A 16,221-nucleotide genomic window follows, 5' to 3' on the forward strand; every position below is an offset into this window, starting at 1 on the left:
CCTTCCAAAACGCTCCAACCTTCCGAACTCACCTCTTTCTGTGAAGAAGCTTCTCGAAAGTTCTCTTCTCTCATCGCTAAATCCGTGTTGGTCGCCGAACTCACCCACGTCGACGACATCGTCCCCGTAATTGCTCTCCCTCTCTTTCTCCCCCGGTTCCACTGTCTCGGTAATCACCACCATCATATCTTCATTCTTTCTCATTTCTCAATTTTAGGTTTACTTACTTACTCATCGCAATTGCTTTCTCATGTCTCTCTTTATGTTGTTCAAGGCGCTTTGCATCCAGTGGGCACAATATTATTTAAAAGTTAGAAATCAAACATAGGATGTTAGGCAACTATGTAACTTTAGGTTACTTAATTAGTTTACATACTTTGCATTATATTTTTTTACAATTATTGTTTCATTTTAATATTGAATAATCTTTGTTGATAACTAGTTTTTTGCTAAAACCTATTTGAAAGCATAATGCAAATGATATATGTTGTGTGCTGTGGTCTGATTTTAAATTTATTGGTTAAATTTTGGTTTTTTTGTAAAAATAGAGACATTATTTTAAAAAAAATTCCTGAAAACAAGAAAATCGATGTTAACGAATGTGTTAATTGACAGTTAACATCGGTTTTTTGAAAAAATCGATATTAATTAACGTTAACATCGATTTTCTGTAAAAAAAATCGATGTTAACGAATGTGTTAATGTTGAAAGTTAACATTGATTTTTTTACAAAAAATCGATGTTAACGTTAGTTAATATCGATTTTTTTTCAAAAAACCGATGTTAACTATCAATTAACACATTCGTTAACATCGGGTTTTTCTTGTTTTCAAGAATTGTTTTAAAAATAATATTTTTATTTTTACAAAAAAACCAAAATTTAACCAGTAAATTTAAAATCAGACCACACAACACACAACATATATCATTTGCATTATGCTTTCAAATAGGTTTTAGCAAAAAACTAGTTATCAACAAAGGTTATTCAATGTTAAAATGAAACAATAATTATAAAAAAATGTAATGCAAAGTATGTAAACTAATTAAGTAACCTAAAGTTACATAGTTGCCTAACATCCTATGTTTGATTTCTAACTTTTAAATAATATTGTGCCCACTGGATGCGAAGCGCCTTGAATCTCTCTGCTTCCAATGGTCTAACTTCACTAAAATACTGCATGATCAAATAAAAAAATAAATTAATAATGTAATAACAATTATAAGAAAACCAACTTTGTTTGAAATAAACAATTACCGTCTCCCAATTATTCCTGAAAGATCCTAAGATTATCGTGGACATCTAGTGCATCACGTAGTAACCACATTCAGTGATTCCTTTTTGTCTATTACACTAAATATATAATGAAATTTGGATATTAATTAAACGTTAATTACAATTAGTGTACACACACATAAAATATATATAAGTAGAAATTTTATTTAAATCATGTACCTTAACAACTATCAACATTAACATATTCCTTAACATCGATTTTTTTTATTTAAAGAAAATCGATGTTAATTAACGTTAACATCGGTTTTTTCAAAAAAACTGATATTAACTGTTAAGATTAACACATTCGTTAACATCGGTTTTTTTTTTTTTTTTTTTTTTTTTTTTTTTTTTTTTTTTACAGAAAACTGATGTTAACTCTCAACATTAACACATTCGTTAACATCGGTTTTTTTTTTTTTTTTATAGAAAATCGATGTTAACATCGGTGTTTTCAAAAAACCAATGTTAACTGTCAACATTAACACATTCATTAACATTAGTTTTTTTTTTTTTTACAGAAAACCAATGTTAACTTTCAACATTAATATACATTTTTTGGTTATAATTCTTATTAGCAACATCGGTTATTTATATAACCGATGTTGGTAATTTTACGTTAACATCGGTTTTTAAAACCTATGTTAACGATAATACTATCAACATCGGTTCAAAAACCGATGTTGAAAGTCATAAATAACCGATGTAGAAAGCATATTTTCTAATAGTGGTAGTTTTAAATTAAAATAATTAATGGGCCAAATAGTCTATGGGATGACAAAGTGTACACAGATCTTATGGGTACCCGCATAAATATTCACAAGTAGGATGAATAATTACCTGTAATATTGGGGTAAGATAAGGAACAGGTATATCTTACAAATTTAATGGGTACAGGTATGAACACTATAGTACCCAACCCGTGTCACCCCGCACATATCATATATATAATTAATATATGTTATAAAATAGTATATATATATATATATATATATATATATATATATATATATATATATATAATTTGCTATGAAAAATAATTATATTTTTTATGACTAATACTCTAAGTCTCTAATCTCTAACAGCATCATTATTAGAGAGTGAAAAACAGTAAACCTTTAATTAGAGTTTTTGTTATGCGATTAGAACATTAACTTTAACAATCGTTATATTAAATTATTATCTTTTTAATTTTGTTTACTTGAGTTTGGACGAATCAATGTTATGTTTGTTTTAATATTATGTATGTATGCTTTTAATGTTATGTTTGAATTATTTAAGAATGAATTTTTACTATAATTGTAATAATTGTTTTAATTAATTTTTTATTGGTTTATCATCATTAACCTTATATGGTCGCAGGTGCGAGTATGAGTATATAGGTACCATATAGATACGGGGATGAAGATTAAAATTGTAACCTGCGAACTATGGGACTAGGTATGACTAGGTATGAATATTATTTTTAAACAAAAAATTAAATTAATCTAAAGGTTTGAAGATTAGTACTAGGCTGTCAATGTTAAGTGCTTGGCTACTTAATTTTTAGGTTGAGAGTTCTTACTAATCAAATTGTGCCAAGCCACAAACAAAAATGTCAATTCTAAAGAAAAACATGGTTGGCTATTGGAAGTGAACTAAGCTGATCATACACTACTAGAAAAAGAACATTTAATGATGATTGTTAACAAATTGGCAAGTATACCAATTTTATCATAAGTAGTAAAGATTAAAATGGAAAACCAAGTGCGAGTTCACAAAAACTTTGTTTGTACTTGCGTTGATAAATACCTAATTTGTAAGCAAGAGAAGAGGGAGGAAAATATAAATAAGAAGAAAGAAAGAAATTAAATGTAAAAGGCAAGAATAGTAAAATAAACAAGAAAAAAACAAAAGATGATTTCAGAATGCAATTATGTTGGGGCCTAGCATGCCTAAGTACCCTTGATGCAATATTAAAGTTGTTCTCTATTAATTACTTTTCCAATTTCCACCCACATCTACTCATATGCTCAACCCTGATCCCTCATGATGAAGAGCCTAATTTATGTATTTTCTCTCCAAAATCCCTTTCCAAAGATTGAATCATAAACAACATTAAGTCTAAAGATGTATGCAGAGGTACAACAAAAGTCACTCTATCCCTAATAATGCAATGTTGAGATTCTCTTTCCCAGTTCTTTAGAAATTACCATTTCCCAAATTAAAACATTTGTTTGTCCTCAAGCAAAAGACAAGTCTGAAAGTATCAACACATGAGATAACTGCGAATCCTTTCAATTCTTTCAGTAATTGATCCTGATTTTGCTCTTGTCCTGGTCTTGTGATGAAACATGACTGATTGCACATGGAGATGAAAATGGTTAGCAAGTAAAACTTCATCAAGGCATAATTGCAACACTTCATTCCTCACAAGGCTTAGCGTTTCCCTCATCGCACAAGTGTCTCGACTTAAGTTTTTCAAAATCAACAATTGAGCCAATGTTCCCAACTTTGCATTTCTTATCAATTAAAGTCATCATACATACATATTGTGGATCACTAAAGGCTTTGTAGGCTTGTAACTTGGCTAGGCTAACAAGGAACTCATGGTCTTTTCTTGGAAAAACAAAGTTAAGTTATAAGAGAGCACCTACCTGATAACTCATGACTTGAATTTCAAAAAACTCAATTGCCTTCTATTTCTAACAGCATAAGAATTTATTTGGAACATAAGTTGCTATCAATTTTTTATTTGAACATAAGGGCTTTTTTCTAAACAATAGAAATTGGTGTTGTAGCAACTCATCATATTTTATTTTATTTTTTAGTGTGTGTTGTTTCTTGAAGCAAAACTTTTTTCACCAATACCAACATTCCCACTCCCCCAAATTAAGGGTAAATTTGCCTTGACCCGTGCTCTCTTACAACCTAAGATAAGGTGGTCATTACTTTCATTTGGCTCAGGTTTTAAAAAAAAACATTTAATTGCATTAGGCTCAACAGGGTGCAAGGGATTCATTCAAATAACAGGTTGGTTGTTTGGCTAAGTGGCTAAGAACATCAAACAAGGCCTTGATCATTTCCACCCTATGTATGTACTCAAATAGTCTGAGAATCATGCAAAATCAAGAAATCAAGAGCAATTGTTTTCTCACAATTATAAGATCACACATCTCACTAGACATTTATGAAGTGCTTGACTTACCATACAATGATTTCTGTTTGGACTAGCTAACCTCTTCACTCTTGTGTTTCGATTCACACTTCATCACTTTCCAATAACTCCTGCTCACAAGAATCAGACTTTCACAACTATCTCATCAGTACACAATATCTCATGCATCAATTCATTCAGAACAGTCACAACCACTCATTGATTTCCTATGTCTATCGTGCACTTTTATTTTTATTTAATAACTGAAATGAAATAAACTACTGAAATTAAATTTTCATTACTGAAAAGAAAATAGATTGAATTTAAAGAAAAGCAAAAGACTAAAAGAAATAAATAAAAAGAAAAGAAAGAAAGAAAAATCATGTCCAATCAATCCTGTGTTTGCCATGGGTCCCATTCGCTCTGAGTTGCTGTAAGGTCTACAACATAGTCAGTATCAGCTCCGGCATCTGTAGCATCTTCGATGCCAGAGGTGTCATTCCCCCCATTAGAGGAGGACTGGACTCCCTGCCTCGCCACTCGCTGGATGAAGTCCTCTGGCGTCATCAATAAAGGATCCATTGTGAGGTAAGGGACAGCTGATGCATGTTCTTGATGATTAGGCACTGGCCGTGATAGATACACTGCATCATCTAGGCAAGAGGCTCCTACTAGGATGAGGAGGAAGAAGAAGGGTCGGTTGGAGGTGGGATGACTAGCGGCAGTGGTGGCAGTGTTGCATCCTGAGTAGTGCGGGCCCGGACTCGCCTCAGACCTAGAAAAATGATAGAAGAATTTGTTGGATTCCAGTAGTTCTTCTTAATGTAATCCAGGTTGATCACTGGGCTGAAGGACTCATACGTCAGTGTGTTTGAATTGACTCCCTGATGGCCACAAAGTGCGGTAATCAGAGCTGGGAAGCCGAGTCGGGACGTACTGGATTGGGCTATCTAAGTAATCTACTGTGAAATGATGCTACCCACGTCCATGTCCATCTTCATCACGAGCCCAAAAATCAGGCGAGTCCGACCGACATTAATGTCAGACGTGTGAGAAGTCGGAGCAATGTTGAAGTAGGAAAGCACGCTCCAGGTCTTTGGGCCAGGGTGGTGAGGTCTTTCCGCAGAATCTTCCACGGCACTCCGTTGACATTCAGCTGGAATCACCCTTTAGGGGTGCACAGCTTGGCCATGATGGTCTCATAATCTAGGTAGGAGTAGAGGTACTGGGCGTACGTGGTCAGCTACTCCCCTTCTGCAATGGTGACTGGCGTCCCCAAGAACTCGTTCAACGTCTCCACATCGAATTGAATCATCCTCCCGCGAACGGTTACATGTATTTGGCAACCCATCCTCCAGATCATAGACGTTGGAGTAGAACTCCTTCAACAAGGCTACATCAATTTTCTTCTCTGGAAGCCTGGTGAGTCGTCTATGCCAGTAACGCCTGTGGAGCTCGCTGTAAAACTCGTCATACATTCCGGGGGCAAACTCCACGTTCCTCTCCGGAAGGATGTTCCAAAGGTGAACATTCTCTTGGTATCGGTGCCATGCTGTCTTTGAAATGAACGGAGAGGAATCCTCTCCATATGTCTGACTAGGTTCAGTTCAGCGTCTCCTAGAACCCATCTGTGAAAACCATGAAAATAGAAAAATATATTTTGTTAGTACTTAGCAAAAAGGTGGTGCCAAAAAGAAAAATAGTCAGATGATTGGGCACTAAGCCACCAGTGGGCGTTTAGTGCTATTGCGCTATTGGGGCTTAGAAGGAAGATGCGTGCTAAGCCCATGCAGGAATACAAAAGGACTTAGTGGGGCTTAGCGTGGGACTGCATGCTAAGCCCGTGCATGAACATTCATCACTAAACCCAAAAAATGCACGGGACTCATGAACGCGCTTAGCGCAACTAGGGCGCTTAGCGCATTCATCCAAATTTTCCAGAAATTCAAGCTCGCGCTTAGCGCGTTCATCCCAACCTGGAAAATTTCCTTTATGCCTACATGGTAGAACCTGCTTAAGTCATGAGTGTGGGCTTAGCGAGCCTCCAAGGCAAGGATGACAGAACACATAATGTTACGAACACACAATCCTATGATGAAAACAACAAGAACACAACATGATCCTCACCTAGTGTGATCAAAATGCAAAATAAAGGTGCAGAATGCGCAATATAGACACACAATTATGTCAAGTAATAACACTCGTGCAGAAGGCTAGAATAAGCAGAGAAGAAGGTGCAGGGGAAGAAGAAGGTGAAGTTATGTAAGTAATTTTTCAACTTCCAGCAATTACGAGGCACATGCTTAGCGTGAGGGTGGCGCTTAGCGCGCAACCTGACAAAAATAGTTGCATTAATGATGTTGGCACTTAGCAGGGGCACGCGCTTAGCGCCTGATAGGTGTGAGTCCCTTGATCTTATCTTCAGTAATTGGTCTTGGCGCTTAGCGGGAGGCCTGGGCTTAGCACGAGGATCCCTTGTGCGTGCTTAGCACCTGAAACTTCTTCATAAATCTATCAGAGTCTTCCCCCTGCAACCTGCATCACCTCTAAACTTGATTAGCATCCTCCCCTTTCTCTGAAAACAAGTGTTTTTTTAGAAACAATAAAACAAAAAATAAGCTAGAAAATTTCTGGGTTGCCTCCCAAAAAGTGCTTCTTTAACGTCACTAGCTTGATGTTGGCTCCCTCATGGTTCCAAGAGACACATGCCGCTGGTCAATCTCTCAAGGTGGCCCCCATTATAGGCCTTCAAGCATTATCCATTCACGATTCAGCTCCTTTTTGGTTCACTTGAATTTGGATCCATGATTTCGACTACTCCATGTGGCTTGACATCTTTTATCACAAAGGGTCCTAACCGTTTTGACTTGAGCTTTCCTGGAAAGAGCCTGAGTCTTGAGTTGAATAGTAGCACCTGCTGCCCAGGCTGGAAATTCTTTTTCTGTAGCTTTCTGTCATGGTACGCCTTTATCTTCTACTTGTAGATCCTAGTTGATTCATAGCATTTAATCTCATCTCTTCTAGCTCTAGTAGCTGCTGTCTCCGCTTCTCACCAGACAAGGATTCATCAAAGTTCAATAGTCTAAGGGCCCAGTAAGCCCTATGCTCTAACTCCACCGACAAATGACAAGCCTTCCCATAGACCATCTAAAAGGGTGAGAGGCCTATGGAAGTCTTGTATGTAGTCCTGTAAGCCCACAAAGCATCATCCAGCTTCACTGCCCAATCCTTCCTTGAAGAAGCGACGGTCTTCTCCAGGATTCGTTTTAGCTCCCTGTTTGATACTTTTTCTTGACCATTGGTCTGAGGATGATAAGGTGAGGCCACCTTATGTTTGACATTATAATGCCCCAGAACCTTCTGCAATTGTACATTGCAGAAGTGTGTGCCTCTATTCTTTGGAGTGGCTATGACTTCCACCCACTTAGACACGTACTCAATCGCCACTAGAATGTAGACATTCCCATATGGGGATGTAGAGGACTTACAAAATCAATTCCCCAACAGTCGAAGACCTCTAACTCGATGATGTTCTGCAACGACATCTTGTTCCTCCTTGAAATTCCCCTGTTCTTTGGCATTGATCACAATGAAGTACATGGTCATGAGCATCTCTGAATATGGATGGACAGAAAAATCCAGCCTGATGTACTCTCTGGCTGCTGTCCTATCTCCACTGTAATGGCCCCCATAAGGTGAGTTGTGATAGTGCCAAAGTATGCTTTGGGCTTCCTCCCTAGTTACACACCTCCGCAACAAGTTATCTGCTCCAATTTTGAACAGATATGGGTCATCCCAGACGTAGAAACGAATATCATGAAGGGACTTCTTCTACTGGTGCCAATTGAGATCCTGTGGAATGACCCTCGTAGCCTTGTAATTGGCAATGTCTGTGAACCAAGGCCTTCCAGCTACAACTAAAAGGCATTCATCTAGAAATTCATCCCTTACTTATTTCTCTTTCTGCGTTACTTCTTCATTCACTGACCGGGAAAGATGGCCAGCTACTACATTCTTGGATCCCTTATTGTCTCTGATGACGATGCCGAACTCTTAGAGCAACAAGACCCATCTTATCAACCTTGGCTTTGAATCTGCCTTGGTGAGAAGATGTCTAATGGGTGCATGATCTGTAAAGATAACAACCTTGGACTCCACTAGATAGGATCGAAACTTCTTTGAGGCATAGACAATGGCTAGTATTTCCTTCTCAGTTATCGCATAATTCAACTGTGCGTCATTCAAGACTTTGCTGGCATAGTATATGGCATGGAACACCTTGTCTTGCCGCTGTCCTAGAACTGCACCCACAACATAGTCACTAGCATCATACATCAGCTCGAACTCCTTGCTCCAGTCAGGTGCAACCATTATCGGGCACATATAAGCTTCTCCTTCAAAGTTTGAAAGGCCTCTAGGCATTCCTCATCAAGCTTGAAGATTGTATCCTTGTTTAGCAAGCTGCTTAATGGTTTGGCTATCTTGGAGAAGTCCTTGATGAATCTTCAATAGAAACCTACATCTCCAAGAAAACTTCTGATACCCTTGGCATTTACTGGTGGTGGTAAATTTTCAATGACATCAATTTTTGCTTTATCCACCTCAATGCCTTGGGCTGAAATTTTGTGGCCTAACACTATCCCTTTTTGAACCATGAAGTGACACTTCTCCCAATTCGGCACCAGATTGGTCTCAACACATCTCCACAGCACCAACTCTAGATTTGTCAAGCGGCAATCAAAGGAAGGCCCAAAAATTGAGAAAGACAGCTAGCACTTCTACGCACTTCTCTACCATGTCAGCAAAGACAGCTAGCATGCACCTCTAGAAAGTGGCAAATGCATTACATAACCCAAATGGCATCCTTCTGTAGGCAAAGACACCAAAAAGGCATGTAATAGTCGTCTTCTCTTGGTCCTTGGGATCCACTACAATCTGATTATATCCTGAGTTCTCATCCAAGAAATAGTTGAAGGACTGTCCTGCTAGCCGCTCCAACATTTGATCCATGAAAGGCAAAGGAAAATGGTCTTTCCTTATGGCCTCATTGAGCTTCCTGTAGTCGATGCACATCCTCTATCCCGTGACAGTCCAAGTAGGAATCAAATCATTCTTTTCATTGAGGATGATTCTCATACCTCCTTTCTTCGGCACCACCTAGATTGGACTCACCCAAGCACTGCCAAAAATAGGGTAGATGAGTCTAGCCTCGAGTAACTTGTTGACTTCCTTCCTCACTTCTTCATTCATAGATGGATTGAGTCTTCTCTGTGGTTGTCTCATTGGTCTGTACTCCTCCTCCATCATGATCCTGTGCATACAATAGGTAGGACTGAATCCCTTGAGATATGATATGTGCCACGTGCCACCCAATAGCTTCCTTGTGCTTCTCGAGAACCTCTATCAACTGTGCTTCCTCTTCTGCTGATAGGTCATTGTTGATCACAACTGGCTTGACTTCATTCTCCTCTAGAAAGGCATACTTCAGATGCATGGGTAGGGTCTTCAACTCCAACTTTGGCTTTTCTAGAGGACTGTCCTTCTTTAGGGATTCAACAACATCTTCCCATGCATGAACCTCCTTTAATCGCTCCAAGTCTTCTAGACAGGCTTCCAGATCTCTTTCCTCCTCATTGATCAGGCAATCAATTGCATTTATTAAAGCCTTTTCCAATGTTGAGTGAGTGGTCAGGTGCTGCATAGCATGGTCTATCTCTTGCTCAATTACCTCCACCTTGAAGCATGGCTTGTTATTGCTGGGATGCTTAATTGCTTCACAAAGGTTAAAGGTGACCTTCTGATCATCCACGCTCAGCTCTAGGTTTCCGTTTCCCATGTCCACCATGCATTTGGCAGTCAACATGAATGGACGCCCCAAGATCAAGGGAATTTCTTCATCTTCCTCAATGTCCATGATTACAAAGTCCACTGGAAAAGTGAAGTGGCGGAATTTGACCAGTTCGTCTTCTACCACCCCAAATGGTCTTGTAATGGAACGATCCGCCAGCTAGAATGTCATCCTTATAGGGTCAACCTTCAGGTTCCCTATTCTCTTGCACATGGAAAGCGACATTAAATTGATACTTGCTCCTAAATCAACAAGAGCCTTACCTACGAATACATCCCTAATAGAACATGGGATGGTGACGCTTCTTAGATCTTTGAACTTAGAAGGCAGCTTCTGGATCACTGCACTATAATTGCCTCCCACCACAATGGTTTCACTATTGATATACTTTCCCTTTTTTGTGAGGAGGTGCTTTAGGAACTTTGTGTATAGTGACATCTGTTGTAGGCCTCTCCTAAAGGGATAGTAATCTCCAGCTTCTGGAATATTTCAAGTAACCGCTTGAAGTAGCGCTCCTTGTCCTTCTTTAATGGCACCAGAGGGTACGGTGCCTTCTTTGGTGAGGTCGGTGGCATCTCTCTTCTGGCTCCCGAGCTAACTGACTCTTGGTCTTAGGGATTAAGACCTCGTCAATCTTCTTCTTCCCCTCATTATCCTCTTCTTCCTCTTTGCTTGCATCTTGCAACACTTTGTCAGCTTCTGGCTTCTGGTGATGACTGCCTTGCATTCTTCCTTAGGGTTCTTCTCAGTGTTGGCCCCAAAGGTTCCAGTCGGCCTTTCAGCAATTTGCTTAGATAGTTGGCTAGTTGTACCTCTAGATTCCTGATTGTTGCATCAATACTCTTCTGATGTGACTCGATCCTTTGGATGAACTGTACTAGCAATTCCTCTAGCTTAGTGGTTTTTTCATGTCACTGGGCTCTTGGCTGGAAGGCTGATGAGATCAACCTCCTTAGTTGAAATTATTCTCTGGATGAGATCTTCAACCATGGCCCTGCAAAAAATTACCTCTTTGGTAGAATCTCGGTGTTCCTCCTTGATGGAATCCTTGACAATTCTGAATTCCTGTGTAGTTGACCTCATTAGTTGTGTCATCTTGAACCATGCATGAGCCTGACTCATGAGCACACCCACAAATGTTGCATCCTCTAGTATGCATGGTTGGAGGAGCTTGCACTGCATGTAGTTGCTGGGAAAGATTACTCAGAGTGGCTGTAACAGTCTCCAAGGTCTTGGTCAGGAGCTTGTTTTGAGCCAACATAGCATCTTGAGAAAGGAGTTCAAAAAGGATTTTCTTTGTAAGCATGTAGGCTCGATCACGGATAATGGCATGATCACCGGATGCCATATTCTCTATTAGCTCCATGACTTCTTCTAGAGTCTTTTGCTTGATCTTCCCACCGACCGAGGCATCAAGGAGCTGCTTGGACTGGGGTCGTAAACCATCAATGAAGATGTTGAGCTGGACTAGCTCGCTAAACCTATGTGTAGGAGTCTTTCGGAGCAACCCATGGAAGTGGTCAAGAGCATCACTAAGTGATTTGTTAGGGTGTTGCTGGAAGGATGAGATTTCTACCTTACCCTCAACGGTCTTAGACTCCGGAAAGTACTTCTTCAGGAACTTCTCCACCACCTCCTCATCCTATGTTCGCAGGCTATTCCCCTTGAATGAGTGAAACCATCTTTTTGCTTCACCGACCAAAGAGAAAGAAAATAGATTGAGGCAGATGGCATCTTCTAACACTCCTACTATCTTCACTGTGTTGCAAATCTCGATGTATATGCCTAGATGTGCATACGAATCTTCATTCGGCAGGACATGGAATAGATTCCCCTGGATCAGCTGGGTGAGGGAATATGGATATGAGATGTTGGCCGCTTGCACATCCAGTCTGGCAATGCTGGTGAAGTACTAAGGTGTGGCAAAGCTAGAGTAGTCCTCTAGTGTCACCCTCTGTGGACGTTCCTTTGCCATGATGTGTTCTTCAAAGAAAAGATGTGGACTGGTCAAAAAAGAGGGAGAGGATAATTCAGATGATGAAGGTCTTCCCTCTTCTTGATTAATCTACACCTCTTGTTGTTCTCTCCTTTTTCTTGCAATGTTGTTCTTTTCGCAGGTTGCTTCAAAATCCAAAGGAACAAGACTGTCTCCTCTCATACATAAAAGAGAACACTACCGTGCAAGTTATCAAGGTAAAAGAGATAAAATAAAATAAAATAAAGAAAAATAACAAAATAAAGAAAAATTGCTTTCAAATTGGGATATGTGACAACCAAGTACGAAGGACAAAGTCCCCGACAACGGCGCCAAAAACTTGTTAACAGATTGGCAAGTGTACCAATTTTATCACAAGCAATAAAGACTAAAATGGAAGACTGAGTGTCGAGTCCATAGGAACTTTGTTTGTACTTGCGTTGGTAAATACTCAATTTGTAAGAAGGAGAAAATGGAGGAGAATAGAAATAAGAAGAAAGAAAAAAATTAAATGTAAAAGGCAAGAATAGTAAAATAAACAAGAAAATAACAAAAGATGATTTCATAATGCAATTATGTTGGGGCCAAGCATGCCTAACTACCCTTTATGCAATATTAAAGTTGTTCTCTATTAACTGTTTTCCCAATTTTCACCCACATCTACTAAAATGCTCAACCCTGATCCCTCATGATGAAGAGTCTAATTTATGTATTCTCTCCCAAATCCCTTTGCAAAGATTGAATCATAAACAACATTAAGTATAAAGATGTATACAGAGGCACAACAAAGTCACTTTATCCCTAATAATGCAATGTTGAGATGCCATTTCCCAATTCTTTAGACATTACCATTTCCCAATTAATAACCCCCAAAAACAGATGCATGGATGGCCAAACCACACAATAACAATGAAAAGCAGAAAAGAACAATAGAAATTGAAATTGCATTAATAGATAAGAAGACCAGTTACCTTACAAGGGCTTTTGACGTAGCTCCGTGTGGAGCTTGTAGGCCTTGGATCTTCTTCATCAACGGAGTCCTTTGCTTCTTGAAGATGAATGGCAGCGAAATGGAGAAGGAAGAAAGATGATTGGAGACGCCACCTCAAGGAGAAGATGAGTCAAGAAAAAGCTCACTACCATAGGAAGCCATGGATAAGAACTTGAAGGTAAAAGAAGATGAGTGGAGGGAGAGAGAGAGAAGGGGCACGGAATTTTGTGCCTCAAATGAGGTCTGAACTTTGAAGTGTAATTCTCAAATGATCAAAGTTAAAAAAATGCACACACATGGCCTCTATTTATAGCCTAAGTGTCACACAAAATTCGAGGAAAATTTGAATTTCACTTGAATTTGAAATTGAATTTGTGGAGCCAAAATTTCACTAACTATGATTAGTGAATTTTATTTATGGTTCAGCCCACTAATCCAAGATCAAGTCCAAGATTGTTCGCTAAGTGTGCTTAGGTGTCATGAGGCATGTAAAGCATGAAGGACATGCACAAAGTGTGACTATATGATGTGGCAATGGGGTGTAGCAAGCAAATGCTCATCTCCCCTTCTAAAATTTAATTGGATTGGACTTCTCCCAATTCAATTAAATTTATTTCCCAACACACACATCAAATATTCACTTAATGCATATGAAATTATAAAATTACCCTAATACAAAAACTAATCTAGGTGCCCTAAAATACAAATGCTGAAAAATCCTACATTTCTAGAGTATCCTACCTACATTATGGAGCCCTAAATATAAGGCCCAAAAATAATGAAATCCTAATATAATATGTACAAAGATAAGTGAGCCCAACCTTGGCCCATGGGCTTAGAAATCTATCCTGAGGTTCATGAGAACCTTAGAGCCTTCTTCAGTAGCTCTAGCCCAATCCTCTTGGAACCTCTTGCTCATGGCTCTGGTGACTGGTCCCTTCCTAGGGAGGATTGCATCATCTTTGGCTACTAGGCTCCAACAGAAAGGGTTTAGCCTCTCATAGCCACGAGAGACTTTACACTTCAGAGGCTAATAGACGAAGGGGATGGATGACTAGTAGTAAGAAAAAGGGGGATGGCTAAGGAAAGAGGGTTTCCCCTAAGGGAGAGGCTCAGACTTTGGATTTCTTCACTGGAGAGCTTTGAGACACGGTGTTTCTTTTCCTTCTACCTCCTACTCTTTTTATAGGCATGAGTTAGCTTACTTTTCACGCTGACTTTGCGCTAAGTGTGCATCCGCGCGCTAAGCGTGCCTTAGGCTTTCCTCGTGGGCCTTCTCGCACTAAGCCCGACTTTCATGCTGAGCGAGACTATGCGTTGAGCTTGACTTTGCCCACTAAGCGAGAGTGCGCACTGAGGGAGTTGTCTAATTCTTCAAGGCTTTTTTCTTCTTACACTTTTTGCCTTAATTTCCCTTCAAAGCACTTGAATTCTTCTTCTCTTGACTTCTGCTGATAAAAAATAGCCAAGATGCTAATTTCTTCATTATTTCCTTAAAAACAATAATATAGTAAAAAAATTACACTCATTTATTAGCCAAAATTGACTATCAAATTAGCTCATATTTTGTAGCTATCAACGATTCTTGACGACATTCTAAGATGGTTTTGAACTGTCTTTGAAGCCAACATCGTAGAAACTGAAGAATTTCTATGACGGTTCCCAAAAACCGTCTTATAAAGAGTACAATTTCTAAGACGTTTTTGTCTAGGAACCGTCTGTATTTTAAAAAAATTGAGAATTCTAATATGGTTTTTTTCAAAAACCAACTTAGAAAGAATTATCTTAGAATCATTTAAAAAAAAATTGATAAGGATTCTAAAACGATTTTTAAGAGAACCATCTTAGATGTATTTTTAAAAAAAAATTAAAAAAGTTTAAAATAATAAAATATTATTATTAAAAAATTGTATAGATAAGACACTAAATTTTTTCAATCATTTGACAAAGAATAGCTTGAATGTATGGGAAAGGGAAACAATGAAACATTTACAATCAAACATACTATGTATACTACTCTTACACCACTACCACAAACTAGCTTGAATGTTGAAACTAAAGTGCATTTGCAAAAAGTAGGGTTTAATACCAAAAAGAAGGCCTAAATGGTTTTAGAAGCATAAAATTTTCCAAATACACAAACATTACAATTACTTCCTCTGAGTGAATTTCAAAACTTGCCAAAGCCACTTCTCTGATATGTATATTACCTCTGAAGGTTACTGTTCCACCATGCATGAGGGTCAAACTTTGGAACATAGATATTTCTCCTATCATGTGTCATGGGTAGCCACTATCCAGGTATCATGATTGGGGTTTCTTTCTTGTTGTCAAGTATATCTGCAACAGAAATAATATGCTCTTTAGGTACCCAAATCATTTTGGGTCATCTTTTGTTAGTTTTGTGGGCTTTGAATGTGCTTTTCTTTGGCAAGATTTTGCACTTAGATGATGAGTTCCAATTTTCCCACAGCATAACATGTAGTTATGGATATCATGTTGCCTTTGTAACCATGACCAAATTTGTTTATAGGACTTTTATTATACCTTAATAGTTTGTCAAAATACTCAGTTGCTCCAAAAAATTTGGCTAAGATTTCTCTTAAGGTGTCAATCTTCCCATGGAGTTTTACAACATCTTGTAGTTAATCCTTTAAGACATAATTTTTCATTTAAGATTTTTGCAAATCGTCTATGAGTCTCTCATTCTACTCAAATATTATGTTTACTCTTTTCCAAGTCCTCATAATCCCTTTGTATGCATGCATTGTCTCCAAAGATCGTATATGTATTCCTTAAGATTATCATTCAACTCAATCATCACTTTTAGATCTTTTGTAAAGAGCCAAGTTGGTTTTCTAAATCAAGGAAGTTTTGTAACAAAACATCTTTATCTTTAGATATTCTTTCATTCTCAAGATAAATAATAGTCCTCTATATTTCAGGATTTTCATAAACATCAAATACCTGAGGGTTTTTTTTTTTCAGAGAATGATTG

Source organism: Glycine max, chromosome 5 (genome assembly GCF_000004515.6).
Source record: "Glycine max cultivar Williams 82 chromosome 5, Glycine_max_v4.0, whole genome shotgun sequence".
Classification (NCBI taxonomy): Eukaryota; Viridiplantae; Streptophyta; class Magnoliopsida; order Fabales; family Fabaceae; genus Glycine; species Glycine max.